Source organism: Scyliorhinus torazame, chromosome 11 (genome assembly GCF_047496885.1).
Source record: "Scyliorhinus torazame isolate Kashiwa2021f chromosome 11, sScyTor2.1, whole genome shotgun sequence".
In the NCBI taxonomy this organism is placed as follows: domain Eukaryota; kingdom Metazoa; phylum Chordata; class Chondrichthyes; order Carcharhiniformes; family Scyliorhinidae; genus Scyliorhinus; species Scyliorhinus torazame.
The window spans coordinates 82,053,869-82,072,125 of record NC_092717.1 but is presented as its reverse complement, the minus strand read 5'-3'; the positions used below and the strand labels follow the sequence as shown (position 1 = coordinate 82,072,125).

The following is an 18,257-nucleotide window of genomic DNA, read 5'->3' as shown; positions in this document are numbered from 1 at the left end:
CAGGGGTTATGGGGAGAAGGCAGAAGAATGGGGATGACAAAATATCAGCCATGATTGAATGGCGGAGCAGACCCGATGGGCCAAGTGGCTTAATTCTGCTCCTATGTCTTATGGTCTTATGGTCTTATGGAGTGACAAGGTATTGGAGGTATTGGCAGGCTTAAAAGTGGACATATCTCCAGGTCCAGATGAATCATGTCCCAGACTGCTGTAGGAGGCGATGGAGGAGATTGTCGGGACTCTGACACAAATTTCTAATTCCTCTATGGCCATGGGGGAGACTTCAGAGGACTGGAGAACAGCCAATGTGGTTCCACTATTTAAGAAAGGTTGTAGAGACAAGCCAGGGAACTACAGACCAGTGAGTCTCATGTCAGTAGTCGGGAAACTACTGGAGAATATTCTGAAGGAGAGTTCCACTTGGAGAGGCAAAGTTTGATCAGGGATAGTCTGCATGGCTTTGTCAGAGGGAGGTCAAGCCGATCAAATTTGATTGAATCTTCTGAACATGTAACCAAGTGTGTAGATAAGCATAGTGCAGTTGATGTAGTTTACCTGGATTTCAGCAAAGTCTTTCACAAGGCCCACATGGCAAACTTATTAAGAAGGCAAATGCACATCGGATATAGGGTGATTTGATAAGGTGGATTCGTAATTGGCCTAGTTGTAGGAGACAAAGCATGTCAATAGACAGCTTCTTTAGTGTCTGGAAGCCACTGACCAGTGATATAACACATGGATCCCTATTGTTTGTCATTTATCCAAATGACATAGATGACATCTAGGATCAATAAGGTTGCGAATGGCACAAAGATTGGCCGAGTGGTTAACAGTTACGTTGAGTGCAACTTGGCCAATACAGTAACAGAGAGCGAGGAAAATATGGGCAAAAGGCGGGACGAACGGCCGAAGCGGAGGTGAACGCGCGACAACAGTGGCAGCGAAAACCGTCCGGGAGAAGCAACACCAACACCAACTCCAGATCCATTCTCGTATTGCCCTGGCCCTCTTGTATTGGACATAGCTAATGTAATTGTTTCTCGGTCAACCAAATGTATATGTACCTCCCAAGTCCCCCCCCCCCAAACAGGCAAGGTCCATACCGGTGGGACATGGCTAGGAGGGCGGCTTGCGGAGTCCTCGGGGGTACGTGGGGAGATCCGGCCCCGGGGGGGGGGTTCCCCCATGGTGGCCTGGCCCGCGATTGCACTGATCTGCGGGCGGCCCTGTGCCATGGGGGCACTCTCTCCCTCCGCGCTGGCCTTGATAAGGCTCCGCAATGGCTGGCGCGGAGAAGAAACCCCCTGCGCATGCGCAGGAAACACGCCAGCGGTTCTGCGCATGCGCCAGAACACGCTGGCGCTCCTGCGCATGCAGCAACTCGCGCCAGCCGGCGGGGGCCATTCGCCACCGGTTGGCGCGGCGCCAATCCCTCCCGCACCAGCCTAGCCCCTGGATGTGCGGAGGATTCCGCACCTTCCGGGCGGCCCGACACCGGAGTGGTTCACGCCACTCTTTGGCGCTGGTGCGGCCCACCCCGCTGATTGCGGGAGAATCCCGGCCCTTGTATCAGCACTAGAATAGATAAGAATTCACTGGGATGGTCGTTCTTGAGTAGACATTTGTGAAAGTCAGTAAAATGGAAATCCTTGTTCGCAGAATATTTCTCTGGTACTAGTAACTCAGCAACCTTGTGTGGCATGGCTATTGCTGTGCAGATTTAGTGGATTAGAAGACTGACACGGATATTGGACACGATTATGAATGCAAGGGAGCAGGGATTGTTCAGCTGAAATACTAAATGCTGAAATTGAAACAGCTGAATCTCAGAGGGATACAAGCAGAAATATGGTAGAAATGGGACACCAATTGGCCACACTTTGATTATCTCCTTTTCTGGAAATTCATAAATAACTCAAGTCATTGACTATGCTGTGTGATACATGTTATTTGCACTCATTTCTGTTAATTTTTGTCTCTGTAGCACAATGCCTGTGATTGACTCATGCACATGAAGGCCAACACTTAACATATTTGTCAGCACAGATAACAAATCTACATCTGATCATGAAACCAAATCACTTCAGTACACTCGGGTGTAATCTATCATTTCATAGGCTTTAGCACTTGTCCTTTTTATATTCTGTGCACCCATCATACTTAAATCTGGCTTTACAAAAGCAAGCTATGGATCAGAGCTCTTCTGCATTTTGAATTTTAAAAAGCTTAATCTTTGACCTCAGAATTGCAACCTCTATGAAGTGCTGATCCATCCATGTAGCACTGATGAACTCATAAAATAATTCTCTAATTAATACCAGTTAATCACTAACTATAAGAAAGTTCTGAGTCTTTGATAAAGCCAAACACAATCATCAATGTTTCATCTCTCGCAATTAGCTCAGATCAGATTTGAACTTTTTAAAAGTAGCACAAATATTACATTTTTCAAAACTTATGATTCAACAAAAGGTCAGTAATGAACTTCAGGCAACCCTTTACGCTAGTGAGCTATGCAATCTTAAATGTTCAGATGCTAAATATGTTTGCATTAAATTCCTTTCTATATTATATTAAGAGACATTACCCATTTATTGTAACTTAGCTGGCACTTTCAATGAAGAAACACTATGCAAATACTTTAGGCAATTTTATAGAAATATTGGTTGATATAATTATAGCTGATAAGAGTTCATACATATCATGACTCAAACAGCTAAATTTCTATAATCCTTGGTGTGCCCCCAGTTTCTTTTATCAACATTCTGCAGGGAAGCACAGTAGCACAGTGGTTAGCACAGTTGCTTCACGGCTCCAAGGTTCCAGGTTCAATACCGGCTTGGGTCACTGTCTGTACGGAGTCTGCGCATTCTCCCCGTGTGTGCGTGGGTTTTCTCCGGGTGCTTCGGTTTCCTCCCACAGTCCAAAGATGCGCAGGTGAAGTGGATTGGCCATGATAAATTGCCCTTCGTGTCCAAAAAGGTCAGGTGGGGTTACTGGGTTATGGGGATGGGGTGGAGATTTTGGGTGCTCTTTCCAAGGGCTGGTGCAGACTCGAGGGGCCGCATGGCCTCCTGATGTATTGTAGATTCTATGAAAAGAACAATGTCAATTGAGCACAGGGCTCAGTTACTTAGGTGGCACAGTGGTTAGCACTGCTGCCTCACAGCTCCAGGGACCCGGGTTCAATTCCAGCCTTGGATAACTGTCGGTGTGGTGTTTGCACTTTCTCCCCGTGTCGGCGTGGATTTCCACTGGGTGCTCTGGTTTCCCCACAGTCCAAACATGTGCAGGTTAGGTGGATTGGCCACGTTAACTTGCCCCTTAGTTTCCAAAGGTTAAGTGGGTCACTAGGCATAAGTAGAGTGTTCTTTCAGGGGCTGGTGTAGACTCGATGGGCTGAATGGCCTCCTTCTCTCCTTCTGTACAGTAAATTCTATGTTACAGGTTTTAAATAATTTCTCAACGAGCCAAAGGTTGTCGAGGAGCTTGTTTTGTGCAGCAAGTTGTTATTATTTTACCTCAAAGAATGATTGAAGCAGATTCAATACAATATTGAAAAATAAATTGGACATATACCTGAAAAGGAAAAGAAAGTGCAGGACTGAGGAGAATGAGGGGTGAGTGGGACTGAATGCCATCCATCTTTGCTGTTGGCCAATGCAATAATTACATCAAGGCCTCAGCTGCACAGTGATTCAGTGTGCCCTTGATATTTATGATTTAACTACGTATTTGATATTTTTTCCTGCAACACAATATTCAAGCAAGTGCAGATGAAGATTAGAAGCAATAATAATAACTGCAATCATAAACTACTGAAAGGTCGAACTGATGCACAATTACATGCATTTCTGACGTCCTTAGTTTATGCCTGTGGCAGATAATTCAAAGAAAGTGGATTATGCTATTGGAAGGTGTATGATGAAAGAGACTTAACATGCACTGATGCGTTGCATCAAACAGAATATGTAATTAAAAGTTAATAACCCATACAAGGTGTGCCAAACATCAAACAAACAGAGAACATTGAAGAACAATAATCCTGTGATAAACTGCAGGGGCCGTGACATGAATCATCATTTTGTCGGGTCACAAGAAAATAGCTAAGGATTACACAAAGGGCAACCTTTATCAAAACCGACCACACACAAACCAACAGCTCTTCTAACAGCCATTGAGAAATTAAATTTATGTCTTATGTCTTTGATGATTGCACCCATTTGCAGGCATTCAAGAAGAGTCTTGGTGTAATACTTGAGGGAGGAGCAAGTTTGGAGAAGATAAACTTGAATTTTATTGAGAACACATTTTGAGATGCTCACATACATGTCAATGTCTTTCGACTGGAAGTCATTCCCCTCGCGTCACCACCGGTTGATCGACATGAGGGAGGGACAATCAATCTAATCACTGCCCTTGGTATGACTTTTTTATGGTGCAAGAGCATTAACAGATACATTTAAAAAGTTTTTGTTTGTAAAATCTACAAATAAACTAATCGTTGTACACCACTATAAATAGCAAATGGTTCTGTGTGATTTTCAGTTGTTTAAAATCAGATTCCACAAGCATGGTGGACTCTGCATGGGTGAAAAATCCTTATTCTTTTTGTAAAGAACTCATTTTCAGCTGTATTCAAAGGCTGTTTTCTCCTGAATAAGGGGCCATTGTTCAGGATAAGAGGTCAGCCAATTAGGACTGAGATAAGGAGAAATCTCTTCACTAATAGGACTGTGAGTCATATCAATTCTCTGCCACGGAAGGCTGTCGGATATTCAGTTGACGAGAATAAACACGGATAAGATTGTTTTTAGCTCAAAGGGAATCAAGCGATCTGGGCATAATGCAGGAAATTACAGTTGATGTTGAAGATCAGCCATGAACCTATTGCAAGGGAACTTATTGCAGCAGGCTCAAGGGGTAATTTGGTTTATTTTCTGTCCCTATTTCTTATGTTTTTTTGTATTTAAAATCCCCAAAGTTACCACTCCTAAATATATCAAGTAAGAGCACAGGGCAGGACAAGCAGTGGCCAGGACCGAAGCGGTGGCCAGGACCGAAGCGGCGGCCAGGACAGAAGCGGAGGCCGAACCTGCAGGGGGGAAGGAACGGAGGAGCGACCGACACCCCCGCCCCCCCCCCCCCCACCAGCAGGAGAGCGCAGGGTGTGACAAGCGGCGGCCCGGACCGAGCAGCGGGGAACGAAGCGGGGAACGAAGCGGGGACCGTTCGAACCCCCCCCCCCCTGCTGGCGGCGACCACCACGAGGCAGGAACAAAGAGGGACTCCGGACCAGAAGCCACTCTCCCTCTCTCTCGACCTGGGTGAGTGAGGGAAAAGGAAGGAAAAAATAACTTTTGCAAAAACAAAACTCTGAAAAGGAAACTTTTAAACTTTTAAAACTTAAAAAAAAAAAATATTTTTGCACTTTTTTTGTTCGCACCCAAAACAAGTTCACCTGAGAAGAATTTTATAAAAGAGGAAAAATAAAGTGGTAAAGGAGAGAAGGGAGGGGAGAAGAAAAAGGGAAGGGTGGGAGAAAATAAATAAATAAATAAATAAATAAGAGGGGGGGGGAGGGGGAAAAAAAAGGGGGGGAAATGCCAGAAGGGAGTCAAAGCAGAGGGAGAAGGGGCACCAAAGGCAGACGGGGCAATGGGCGAGCCAGTTCAGATGAGCCAATTAGCGAGCAAAGCGGCAGAACGGAAGTATCGCCACATCAGAAAGAGCTGGGCAGGCAGGTGCAGTCTCCCCCGGGGCCAGTGGGGAGCTGGAACTGGAAGGCAGCCTTTGCCGAGGCGCTGAGGGAACATCAGCAGGTAAACAAGGCAGAGGCTAGGGCAGACATAGAGGCCGCAGTGCAGGCAGCAATGGCCAAGGCCCTGGCGGAGGTGCAGCAGGTCCTGGGCAGAGCAGAGGAGAAATTGGACGCCTAAGGGAAGAAACTGGAAGCACAAGAGGCGACCATCAAGGAGCTGGAGAAAGCAGTGACTGACATGAGTGACCGGATCACGGCCCTGGAGAGGGAGGTGGCGAGACTTGTCACAACACAGGGGAGCCTGAAGGGCAGAGTGGACGACCAGGAAAACCTCTCGAGGAGGCAAAATGTCAGGACAGTGGGCTTACCAGAGAGGATCGAGGGTAGAAACCCCACGGCATACGTGGCCGAGATGCTGGGCAACTTAGTGGGGAAGAAAACCTTTCCCAGCCCACAAGAAATGGACAGAGCACACCGGTCGCTGCGCCCGAAGCCCAAAGCAGGGGAACACCCGAGTGCAGTTTTGCTAAATAGCACCAGTACCAAGATAGGGAAACAATCCTACACTGGGCCAGGAAAAACAGAACCTGCAAATGGGAAGGACATGCCATTAGAATTTACGAGGACATTGGGGCAGACCTAGCCAGGAGACGGGCCGAGTTTAATAGAGCGAAAGCAGCTCTTCACAAGAGTGACGTGTGTTTTGGTATGCTGTACCCAGCAAAACTCTGGGTCACATACCAAGAAAGAGAATACTTCTTTACAGCCCCTGCCCAAGCAAACAACTTCGTCGAGGAACACCGTCTGGAAAACCACCAGCGAAGGTAGAAATGAGGGGCCCCTGGCAGGGGGCAACAATGTGCCGACGGGGGGGAGGGGAGGGGTGAGGCAATGCCAGGCCCCCCCCTCCCTCGCCACGGCGAGCGCACCCTGAACAAAGAACAAACCACCGCTCGAGAGATCGCTTCAGGTGGGAGGCCAGGCCCCAGCACGAGGGAACGAGAGTAGCGGAGAAGGGAGAGCAAGCAAGCGGAATGCAGGGTAGGATAGGGGAAGAGCGGGCAGAAAACCGCAGAGGCCGGGTAAGGGAGAAGCGAGCAGTAACTTCCGAGAGGGGGGCCACCGTAGTAGCAGGAAAGCTAGCGCCGGGGGCATGCAACAAAGCAGGGCCGCAGCGCGCCCCCAACAGGGGGGAAGGCGCCAGGCTGGAGGTGGGGGGGACCACTCAACAGAGACAGGAGAGCAAACTGGGACAGGAACAGGGGAAAGAGGGACAAAGGAGGTGTACAAGGGAGAGGGGGGAAAGGGGAGAGACCGGGAAGGGGGGGGGGCACAGGAAGGGAGAGACGGGGGAGGGGCGACACAGGGAAGGAGGGACAAACAAGGCTAGAAAAGGAATAGGGCTACAAAGTGCCACAACTAAGGGCTCGAAACAAGGAATCGCAGCAAACACCCACCCAGTACGGTCTCTGGGCGAAGGGAGACCCCTGAGTGCAGGGGACTACCTGCATGGCGGACGCACAGTGGGCGGCCATGTCGGGTGCCCTCGGGACAAAGGGAAACCCTGGAGCGCAGGGACCCGACCGCATGGAGAGAGCAGTGACAGCAACCATCCTGGACGGCCCCCTAACAAAGGGAAACCCCGGAGGGCAGGGGCGTGTCCATCAGGTAAGTATGGTTAATCCCACAGGAGCGAGGGGGCACAAGCCCCCCACCAGGATAGTCACCTGGAACGTAAGGGGACTCAATGGCCCAGTGAAGAGATCCAGAGTCCTCACCCACCTAAGAAATATGAGGGCCGACATAGTCTTCCTCCAAGAGACACACCTGAGAGAGCAGGACCGACTGCAGGTAAGAAAGGGCTGGGTGGGGCAAACCTACCATTCCTTCTGTGGAACAAGGGCCAGGGGGGTGGCGATATTGATCGGCAAGAGGACGATGTTTAGGGGGACAAAGACGGTTACGGACCCAGGGGGACGGTATGTCATGGTCAGCGGGGCCCTGGATGGGGCACCGATAGTACTAGTTAACGTGTATGCACCCAACTGGGAAGACACGAGCTTCATCAAGAAGATCATGGCAGAAATCCCTGACATAGTGACGCATCGACTAATCATGGGGGGGGACTTCAACTGTGTACAGGACCCAAAGACAGAGAGATCAAACCCCAAAACGGGGAAAACCTCAAGCATGGCAAGGGAACTCAGTCACTTTATGGAACAGATGGGAGCGGTGGACCCCTGGAGGTTCGCCCACCCGGGGGAGAAGGAATTCTCCTTCTTCTCCCCAGTACACAACGTATACACCAGAATTGACTTCTTTGTGGTGGGGAAAACGGTGCTTCCGGGGATAGACAAGGTGGAATACTCCGCAATTATGATATCAGACCACGCTCCACACTACATGGATGTGAGGCTGGAGACAGGCAGGGCCCAATGCCCCACATGGAGGTTGGACGTCGCCCTACTAGCGGATCAGGCCTTCGACGAAAGGTTATCACGGGCCATTGCAGAGTACACAGAGAACAACCAGAACGGGGAGGTCTCACCCGCCACGTTCTGGGAAGCACTAAAGGCCGTACTAAGAGGGGAAATCATCGCTTTCAAAGGGCAAAGAGATAGGGAGGAGAGGGTGGCTAGGCCGCAGCTGGTCGACGCCATCCTGGAGGTAGACCGTAAATACTCCGAGGCCCCGACCGTAGAGCTCCTGGCGGAGAGGAAAGAGCTACAAAGGAACTTTGACCTGCTCTCCACCAGGAATGCAGCGCACCAACTCCGCCAGGCACGTCGGACCCTATACGAACACGGAGACAAAGTCAGCCATCTGTTGGCACACCAGCTGAGAAAGCAGGCAGTCATCAGAGAAATTGCACAAATCAGGGATACCAGAGGCACGCTAGAAACAGAACCAGAAAAGATCAATAAAACCTTCAAGGCCTTCTACCAAGGGCTGTACACCTCAGAGCCCCCAATGGGGGAGTCTGGGATGAAACGGTTCCTTGATGGACTGGACATTCCAGTCATGGGGGAGGGCAAAAAACGGGGCTTGGAAGCACCACTGGCACTGGGAGAGATCATGGACAACATTAGCTCCATGCAGGCGGGGAAGGCGCTGGTACCCCACGGGTTCCCGGTGGACTCTACAAAAAATATGCGACAGCACTGGCCTCGCACCTGCAGGAGATGTTCACAGACTCGTTAGCGAGGGGAACACTGCCGCCCACGCTAGCACAGGCCTCAATCTCGCTGATACCTAAGAAAGACTAAGACCCAACGGAATGTGGGTCATGCAGACCCATCTCACTGCTTAATGCAGACGCCAAAATACTGGCCAAAATACTAGCCAAAAGGCTAGAAGAGTGTGTACGTGAGGTGGTCGCAGAGGACCAGACGGGCTTTGTCAAAGGTAGACAGCTTACCTCGAACATCAGGCGCCTGCTGAACGTGATAATGACCCCCTCCGGGGAGAGAACACCAGAGGTAATCATCTCCATAGATGCAAAAAAGGCCTTCGACAGAGTCGAATGGAAATTCGGGCTTGGAACAGGGTTCACCTCCTGGGTAAAGCTCCTATACAACGCTCCCATGGCGAGCGTACAGACCAACAATACCAACTCCCGATACTTCCAGCTGCACAGGGGCACCAGACAAGGATGCCCACTGTCCCCGCTGCTGTTCGCCTAGCGATCGAACCACTAGCAATCGCGCTCAGAGCAGCAAAAAGCTGGAGGGGTATCCGAAGGGGAGGCAGAGAGCACATAGTCTCACTCTGTGCAGATGACCTGCTCCTCTACATTTCGGATCCACAGAGCATCATGGACGGAATCATCGCGCTCCTGAAAGAGTTTGGCGCCTTCTCGGGTTACAAACTCAACATGAGCAAAAGCGAGATCTTCCCGGTACACCCACAAGTAGGTGGGGCAGCCCTAACGGGACTGCTGTTTAAACAAGCCCGACTCAAATTCCGCTACTTGGGAATCCAAATAGCCCATGACTGGAAAGGGATCCACAAATGGAACCTCACCAGTCTGACAGAGGAAGTAAAAAAGGACCTGGAAAGATGGAACACGCTCCCACTCTCCCTCGCGGGGAGAGTCCAGACGATCAAAATGAAAGTACTGCCCAGGTACCTCTTCCTATTCAGAGCCATCCCGATCCACATCCTCAAGGCCTTTTTCAAAGCACTAGACAAACTAATCATGGCGTTCGTATGGGGGAGGGGGGGCACGGGGGGGAAGAATGCTAGGATCCCAAAGAAGGTCTTACAAAAAACAAAATCCAGGAGGGGGCTTGCCCTCCCAAACCTACAACTTTACCACTGGGCGGCGACGGCCGAGCGAATAAGGGGATGGATGAAGGAGCCAGAAGCCGAGGGGGTGCGCGCGGAAGAGGCCTCCTGCATGGGGACCTCCCTCCGGGCCCTCGCCACGGTGGCACTCCCATCCCCAGCCAAAAAACACTCCAGCAGCCCGGTGGTGATAGCCACCCTCCAGTCCTGGAACTAACTACGGTAACAATTTGGCCTGACCAGAATGTCGGGTAAAGCTCCCATCTTCAACAACCATAGGTTCACGCCAGTGCTGACTGACGCCACCTTCAAAAGGTGGAGACAGGACCGGGGGACACTGACAGTCAGGGACCTATACACGGACGGCAGGATCGCAGCACTGGGCGAACTGACAGAGAAATTCCAGCTAGCCGGGGGGACGAACTAAGGTACCTGCAACTGAAAAACTTCCTACGAAAGGAGACAGGGACATACCCACAACCACCATGACAGACACTACTGGAAGAGTTACTGGACGCAAGCATACTAGATAAAGGAAACTGTAGTGACATGTATGACCGACTGGTAGAAGGGGCCGACACCGTACTGGACGCAACAAGAATGAAGTGGGAGGAGGACCTGGGGTTCGAAATAGGGTGGGGACTCTGGAGCGAAGCACTGCATAGGGTCAACTCCACCTCCACATGCGCAAGGCTCAGCCTGACGCAACTAAAAGTGGTACATAGAGCCCACTTAACAAGAACCTGTATGAATAGGTTCTTCCTGGAGGTGGAGGACAGATGTGAGCGGTGCCAAGGAGGCCCAGCCAACCACGCCCACATGTTCTGGTCCTGCCCCAGATTTGTGGAGTACTGGACAGCCTTCTTCGAGGCAATGTCCAAGGTGGTGGGGGTGAGGGTGGGGCCATGCTCGAAAGTGGCGGTCTTCGGGGTTTCAGACCAGCCAGATCTATTCCCGGGGAGGAGCGCGGATGCCCTTGTCTTTGCCTCCCTGATCGCCCGCTGGAGAATCCTGTTCGGCTGGCGGTCAGCAGCATCACCCAAAGCTGCAGACTGGCTGTCCGACCTCTCGGAATCTCTTCAAATGGAGAATATCAAATTCGCCATCCGAGGGTCAGACGACGACTTCCACAGAACGTGAGAGCCCTGGGTTCCGGGACCTGTTTGTGGCCAACAAACAAGCAGAGGAATAGCCAGGTAGCCAAGAAACAGGGGAGAATAGCCAAAGCATGAGAGAGAGAGATAGACCTGGAGGGGGGGGGGGGAATCAGCTAAGTCTAAGAGTTAGGAAAGGCGAGCCACGGGGAGGGGGGGGGGGGGGGATCAGCTAAGTCTAAGAGTTAGGAAAGGCGAGCCACGGGGCGGGGGGGGGGGGGGCAGGAGCGGGGAGAGGGGGGTAGAGAGAAAAGACAGGGAACAATAGCGGAAAACCAAGGAGGGGGGAGGCAGGGAAACATTGACAAACTTAATGTCCAAAGGAACAGAGAAAATGGGGAAGATGAGAGGGCCGCAGAAGCGGAAGTGCACAGAAGCAGAACGAGATGACAACGGCAGCGAACTCCGTCTGGGAGAAGCAATGGACGACAACACCACGAACAGATGCCTACTTATGTGTGTAAATAATTTTGCCAAATGTACAGAGCTGCTGCTGTTGTTGAGTGGGGGCATAATACCGTCCGATGGCTTCTCAGGGACAATTAAAACATCAGCAGCAGCAGCGACCCATAGGGGAGTGGAGGTGAGTGCTCCGTTGGGAGGGTGTGGGAAAGCTGAGGCGCGTGGGGTCACGTCTGGTCAATTGCTATTGTATATTCTCTTTTTGCACTATGTTAATGTTCACTCTATTTTGCTGTGTTAGGATTATGACTATTTATAATGAAAAACTTTGCAAAACTTTAATAAAAAAATATTAAAAAAAAAATATCTATATATAAAGTAATATTTTAGAAACCATTTTTTTAGATGTTAAATTCTAAAATGCTGCAGGATTTCACTGGTCCGGGATCGATTTTACGGGCAGGTTTCTCCGTTTGGGAGACTATGGGCAGGGTTCTCTGGTCGGCAATGCCGAAATCCCGTTCGCCGATCGGCCGGAAAATCCCCGTTTGCGGCAAAATCGAGGGTGGCGCCGCTTTTGCAATGCTCCGCCACCTCGAAAACAGCGTTGTGAGTACACCGCAAGCCATCGAGACGGCCTCAGGCCATCACCTGAGACCCGCCCCCGATGCTCCGCCCCCGTTGGGATGAGGCGTAGAACACTTATCCTTTTTAGTTTTGTGAACCCGGCATGGCAGCTGTGGACTGAGCCGTTCCGCGGACGGGGGGGCTTTGGTGGGGGGTGGGGGCACTGGTGGGGGTGTCCCGGGGGTGTTGAGGCTGATTATAGGGGGGCGTTTTTTGGCAGGTTGGGTCCGCGTGCAGCCGACGCCATGTTGCATGGCGCAGCCGCTGCAGGACGCCGCCGTCCGCATGCACGGCCACAGACCCGGCAATTCTCCAGCCGTATCCGCAGGTAAATCCAGGGGCTTTAGGCTGCGTGCCTGCTAGCCCCCCACCAGACGGAGAATCTGTGCAGCTTTTGCACCATTTTTTCGGGCATAAAACGCCACTGCTCCCACACCGACGTCAGCACTTAGTCTACAAATCGAAGAATCCAGCCCTATATTCTCCCGCCGGAGTTGAATTGCAACCAGTTAATGATCCCCCTGGGAGTGCAAACCAGCAAGCAATTCCGTATTCCTTGTCATACAGATTTATGCATGACGTGTAATACCAGGGATTCCCAGGGAATTCCAATGTTTGACCGCCGTGTTGAGCGGGCGGCCCAATAGTGAGGTCCCATGGCCACCCCGCACCGCATATTGGCCTCAAACCCCCCCACCCCCAGATTGCCTGGGTGACTCCCACCCCCAAGTATGGGGATGACCCGATCCACCCCCACATGAACCCTGTGATAGGGAGACCCCCCACAGGGGCACCTGTAATGAGGGTCCACCATAGATACATCCTGTCTAAAGAGACGCTCTGTCCCCACAGACCTCCGCCCCCATACTCAAAACTCCCCAGAAAATAAACCCCTGTCTGGAAGATAAAGATTAGTCCAGACAGGGGCAGTGAGAAGAACTACAGCTGTAACACTTACCTTGTAGATCCACATGTCCATTCCTGGAAGGAGAGCAGCTGTGAGGTCTGCCTGGTTTCCACAGATCCATTAGCTGCAAGCCATTCATACCTTTCTAGTAGTGGTCTGTGATTGACAGCTTCTACAAACCATTTCAGCTTTGATTCATTCATCTCCCCTTACAGTTCGGTGGCCTAAGTGGTGAAACCCTAATGTTTGTAAACATTGACCACATCAAAGAGAGGTAAGTGCAGTGAAATCACACACTTGAGTGATTGGAATGCTTCATGCTTAGAATGCATTTATATCTCTTTGATGTGGTATCCCAATGCAGTTCCCAACTGCCTTTTTTCCAGAAATGAACACGTGGAGCTGCAGTGTAAGAATTACAGCTGTAATTCCTCTCACTGCCCATCTGGACTGCTCTCTAGCTTCCCGACAGGGTCCTCTTTTTGGGGGGGTTTCTGTGGGGGAAGGGGGGAAGTCTGTTTGGAGGGCCCCTTTAAGCATGGGATCCCTTTGGGTGGTCCTCCTATTACTGCGATCCCGGTGGGAGGTCTCCCTATTACAGGGGTCCTTGTGAGGAGCCTGCCTATTACTGGGGTTCATGTGGGGCTTCCCCTTTTACAGGGGTCCATGTGGGTTATGCTTCTATTACAGGGGTCCATGGGGGGTCTCCCTATTATACAGGTCCCTGGATGTATCCCCTATTATTGGGGTCCCAATGGCCGGGGTGGGGGGGGGGGGGGGCGTCTGGTAGAGGAGGCATGGGCACACAATGAATTGTTGGTGGGGAGTGGCCCTCAGATGGTCTCAACCAATGTGGCACTGCCATGGTAAACCTCGTGATGTGCCACGGGGACTGGAGAATCATGGAAGACTGGAACATAGGGGTCTGCCCGCTAAATGGATCAAATGGGTCATCTAAGATCCATTTTCATTTATTTACATACTCCCATTGGCGTGCAGCATGGACCTCGTTCCTATCGCCTGTGGAGGGTTGGAGCATCGTGACTGGGTCAGCGCCGGCATCAATCCCGATTTTGCCCCGAAGCCTGATTCTCCATCCCATCGGGGAACACAATCCGGGGGTCGCAGAATGGAGAATCCCGCCCGACATTTAATGATATGCAAATTATGTTGAGTAGAAATTCAAGAGAAATAAAGGGTAAATAATTGTATAAGTCTTGATAATGGGGGCATTGATCATAGTGCATGATTAATCCTGGTGTCTTGGTGCAGGAGGTGGACAGGAAGAGAGAGGTCCTCTATTAATGAAAGGCCCTCCAGATAGACACTGAGAAAGCAGTGAGAGCAGATAACTATTGCCGAAAGAAGCTATATGACTTCTGATAACTGGCCAAGGTCAATGTATGCATCTTCAAATGCCATATCCTTACAAATTAATCACTGACGTCACCCACAGCTCCTTTTACCACTCACGCTTTATTCACATATGAACACATTTTATTGATATGATTTATACTTAATATTCATAACTTCACCTCACCCTCAGGCACCTAAACTGCTGCAAACCTCACACTCATATTTCTCAGCTTTCACACTGACCAAGGCAGCCACTTCACACAAACAGCTTGCACCACACCACATCTCACATAAGACAAGGGGCCAGATTTTCTGGTGTCCGGACCATCAGAGACCAGGCATAGGACTGAAGATGCTGCACTTCGGGACACTTTGGAAGTCCTGTCACCTATGTGGGAATTGCCCGGGAAGTTTCAACTAGTATCTTCGACTCGAGCCAGTTACACGGTACTTAACCACTTCACCCACCTAACGACATCACTGGCCTATCCTTTACCCACAAACCCACCTCATCCACCTAATCTCCACCAACTACCCACTTACCCACCTCACCCATCTACCCATGCACCCATCTTTCCACTAAGATTCAAAGCGGACATTGAAACATACCAAATAACAACCGGGACTGATGTGACCAGTCTTCCCCCAACTCTCCTTCACCCTGAAGGAGTTCCCCAAAGATGCTGAACTGCAGATTGTTGTGACACCCAGGCCCAGCTGACCCTGGTAGAAATGCACAGGAGCATCGAGTCAGGGGAATTTAGGCCCGTAACTTACACCTAGCGGTGGGAAGACACGGGCTGCCCAGTCTGAAAGGGGAAAATATGCACTGACCTGCGCTCAGATATCGCAATGAACCTTTCTCTTCTAGATGCAGCCTCTGCACAGGTTCCAGCCGGAGGAGTGCAGCCCTGTACGCTTATGACGGTGCCAGCTTCTGCACTGTAGGAATTCTATTGTTCCACTCTGTGGTTCCAGAAAGCCCATGCAGACACAGGAAGAATGTGCAAACACTGTACACCCAACTAAAATTAGAATTGAACACGGGTCCCTGGTGTTGTGAGCCAGTTTGCCACCGTGTTATCCGTGTTGTGTTTCAGCCTTTTTACTTGATTATCTTATTCATTTATAATTATCTCATAATTAAATGTTTAGTTTGATGTTTTAGTGAGACATTTGTGGAAGCTTTTAAAGTTAATGGAAAACATTTATTGACAAAAATAATGTTATAAATACAAAACTTGAAACCAGTTAAAGTTAATCATAAGCTGAACAATGTATTTTCTCACTTCAACGCAATGGTCAATAAATATATGTTTCCACATGAACGCAATGGTTCTGTCTGTTTGTAAATGGAAGGGGAGTGAAGAGGGGGCAAGGGTTGGGAGGGAAGGGGAGAGAAGAGAGGGCAAAGGGAGAGGAGAGGGAAGAGAGGAAAGAGAGGGCAATGGGAGGTAGGGGAGGGGAGAGGAGGGGTGAGGGTTTTGACATATCAATTGCTAATTTTACAAGATCAATGTCTGAAAGCAGCAGCTGCCAGGTGATCTCGATTGGCCCTCTTATCACATGGTGAGATTATGCCTGACTCTTCTCTCATGATCCCTGCACATACATTGATGCCTCAAAGGTGTGATGCCCAGCTGAGGTGAAGCTTGACTACAGATTTTGAATCTGCACTGGATTCTGCAATACCTGTCAGAGAAATCATTCACATTAGCTTACATGAGGTGTGCATATGTCAACGAAGGCATTAAACTTTGTTAAAACATTTGAAGTAATCACTGAGACTCGTAAGGAGGAACTTTACATCAGGGAGACTCTTAAACAACAAAGCTTAAAATAATTTGTAAAATTCAGGTGTGCTTTAGCTCTGAATCAGGCGTGCTAACATTAGTGTCCTTGAAGGAGTCTACAGCACCAGTATTGAGGCCATGATCATCCTAAACCAACTCCACTGGGCCATCCATATGCTTAGGATGTCAGAGTCCGACTGCTAAAGCAAATCTTCTCCACCCAGCTCAAGGAAGGATCCCAAACATGAGGAGGACAACAGAAGCTCTTCAAAGACATCTTGAAGGCTTACCTCAAGAAATGGAACATAGACGTCAATGCCTGGGAGACCTTTGCTCAGAAGAGACCGACTTGGAGGAATCTCCTGATTGAAGGGTCACAATTCTCCAAGAACACCCAACGACAAGAGGAGGCACGGAAAAGGAGCCTAAGAAAGGAATACCTATGACATAGCGTCCAAGGACCGATCTCGCCTTTTGGAAACTCCTGCCAAGTCAGTGAATGATGATGCACTGTCGGATTGCGCTCATCAGCCATGCAAGGACCCATGGAACCCATGACCAATAAAACAGAGCATCTTAGGTGGAAAATCATAACTGTTAGCGAGTGATTACCACATTCTATCCATTCTAGTTCCTTTAATGAAATAACATCCTTATGACAAACCATAGTTTAAAAAAAAATCTTTCTTTCACTTTCTGTGACTCTAAACCCACTTTATGTAGTAAAGTACCTTTTTAATGTAATTAACAGCCTCGTGACAAACCAACGTTTCAAAAAATATATCTTCTTTTCACTTTATGTGCATTTTAAACATATTTATAAACATTAAACATGAATAAAATAAAACATGAACCTACCAAAACAAAGTCTCCCAATGACTTCTGCCTCTGCTTGATAATCGTAGACTGAGAAATAAAAGTGCAAATAAAAAGGTGTAAAATCTTATCTAACATCGGGGCAAGTCGACCAAGTTAGTGCCGTACCTGGATTTTTAATTCGGCAGATCCAGTACACCAGGAGTTCCAGTTGTCAAAAAAAAGCCAGCTGGGAATTTGGAAGCAGCGCGCTTCTGCCGTGCATGTCCGTGCACCCGCACATCCGGGTTGTCGCGCCACACATGTGCGGCAGTCTAACGACTTAAATCGGGAATCCTACAGGAAGTTAGAGGCCTATGAGCACAGTGGCAATCCGACAATCATTTCTGCTGCTCAGAAGATCTTGGCCAGTTAGGGTTAGGGTTAGTTATAGTGGCTCTTAGTGCTGCCTTACCGGCTAATGGCCCCTTCTTTGCCCCATGGAGCCTTGTACCACTTGGCCTGCAACTGGGAGAATGCTTGCATTTAGCGAGCACCCCATCCCCACGTCACAGGTGTTTGCTCTGCCATTGGTAAATTGCCAATAGCAGTGTAGAATAGTCCCTAATTGGACCTTTGATTATGGAAATTGGCTGTCTAACTCTTTGGGTATCCCACTTTCAGTAAATTGCCCCAAAGGTGGGACCATTTGAGGGAGTCCTGTGACATTACTTCCCATCCCTCCTTTCTGGGGACTGGTAAAATTCAGCCCAATACCGTACGTTGATGACCTTTTATCAAAGTTAATTCCTGCTCCTTCGAGACTATTACATGAAAATGGCACACTACAATTTGCCCAAGGTGCCTCGGGATGTCAAGTAAATATGGAGCGTGATTCTCCGTTTCTGAGACTAAGTGTTGACGCTGGGGCAGGATTCGTGGACTTTCACGACAACAAATCCAGCGAACCTGCGCCGATTCAGTAACTGTGGAGCGGCTAGCACTGGCGTCACGTGGAAAACAATCGATTCCAATGAGAAATGGTGCGGGATTCGCCGGGTCTGTGATGGACACTCGGAGGCTGACAAGCTGCAGCCTCATATACACATTACAATCCCCACACATACTCACCCCAGCCAACAAGATGGCACTGGTTGTGTTGGAGCACGCCCATC

The 18,257-nt window shown here is 49.6% G+C and overlaps 1 long non-coding RNA gene across 1 annotated transcript in view; it reads right to left on the bottom strand.

Moving 5' to 3' along the window:
• The window catches only part of LOC140385997 (uncharacterized), a 161,899-nt gene extending 146,419 nt beyond the window's left edge, over positions 1-15,480 (bottom strand). Inside the window, exon 1 of the long non-coding RNA XR_011933518.1 lies at positions 15,329-15,480. This is a non-coding gene — a long non-coding RNA (uncharacterized lncRNA). The remainder of the gene's footprint in view (positions 1-15,328) is intronic.
• Between the last annotated feature and the right edge of the window lie 2,777 nt (positions 15,481-18,257).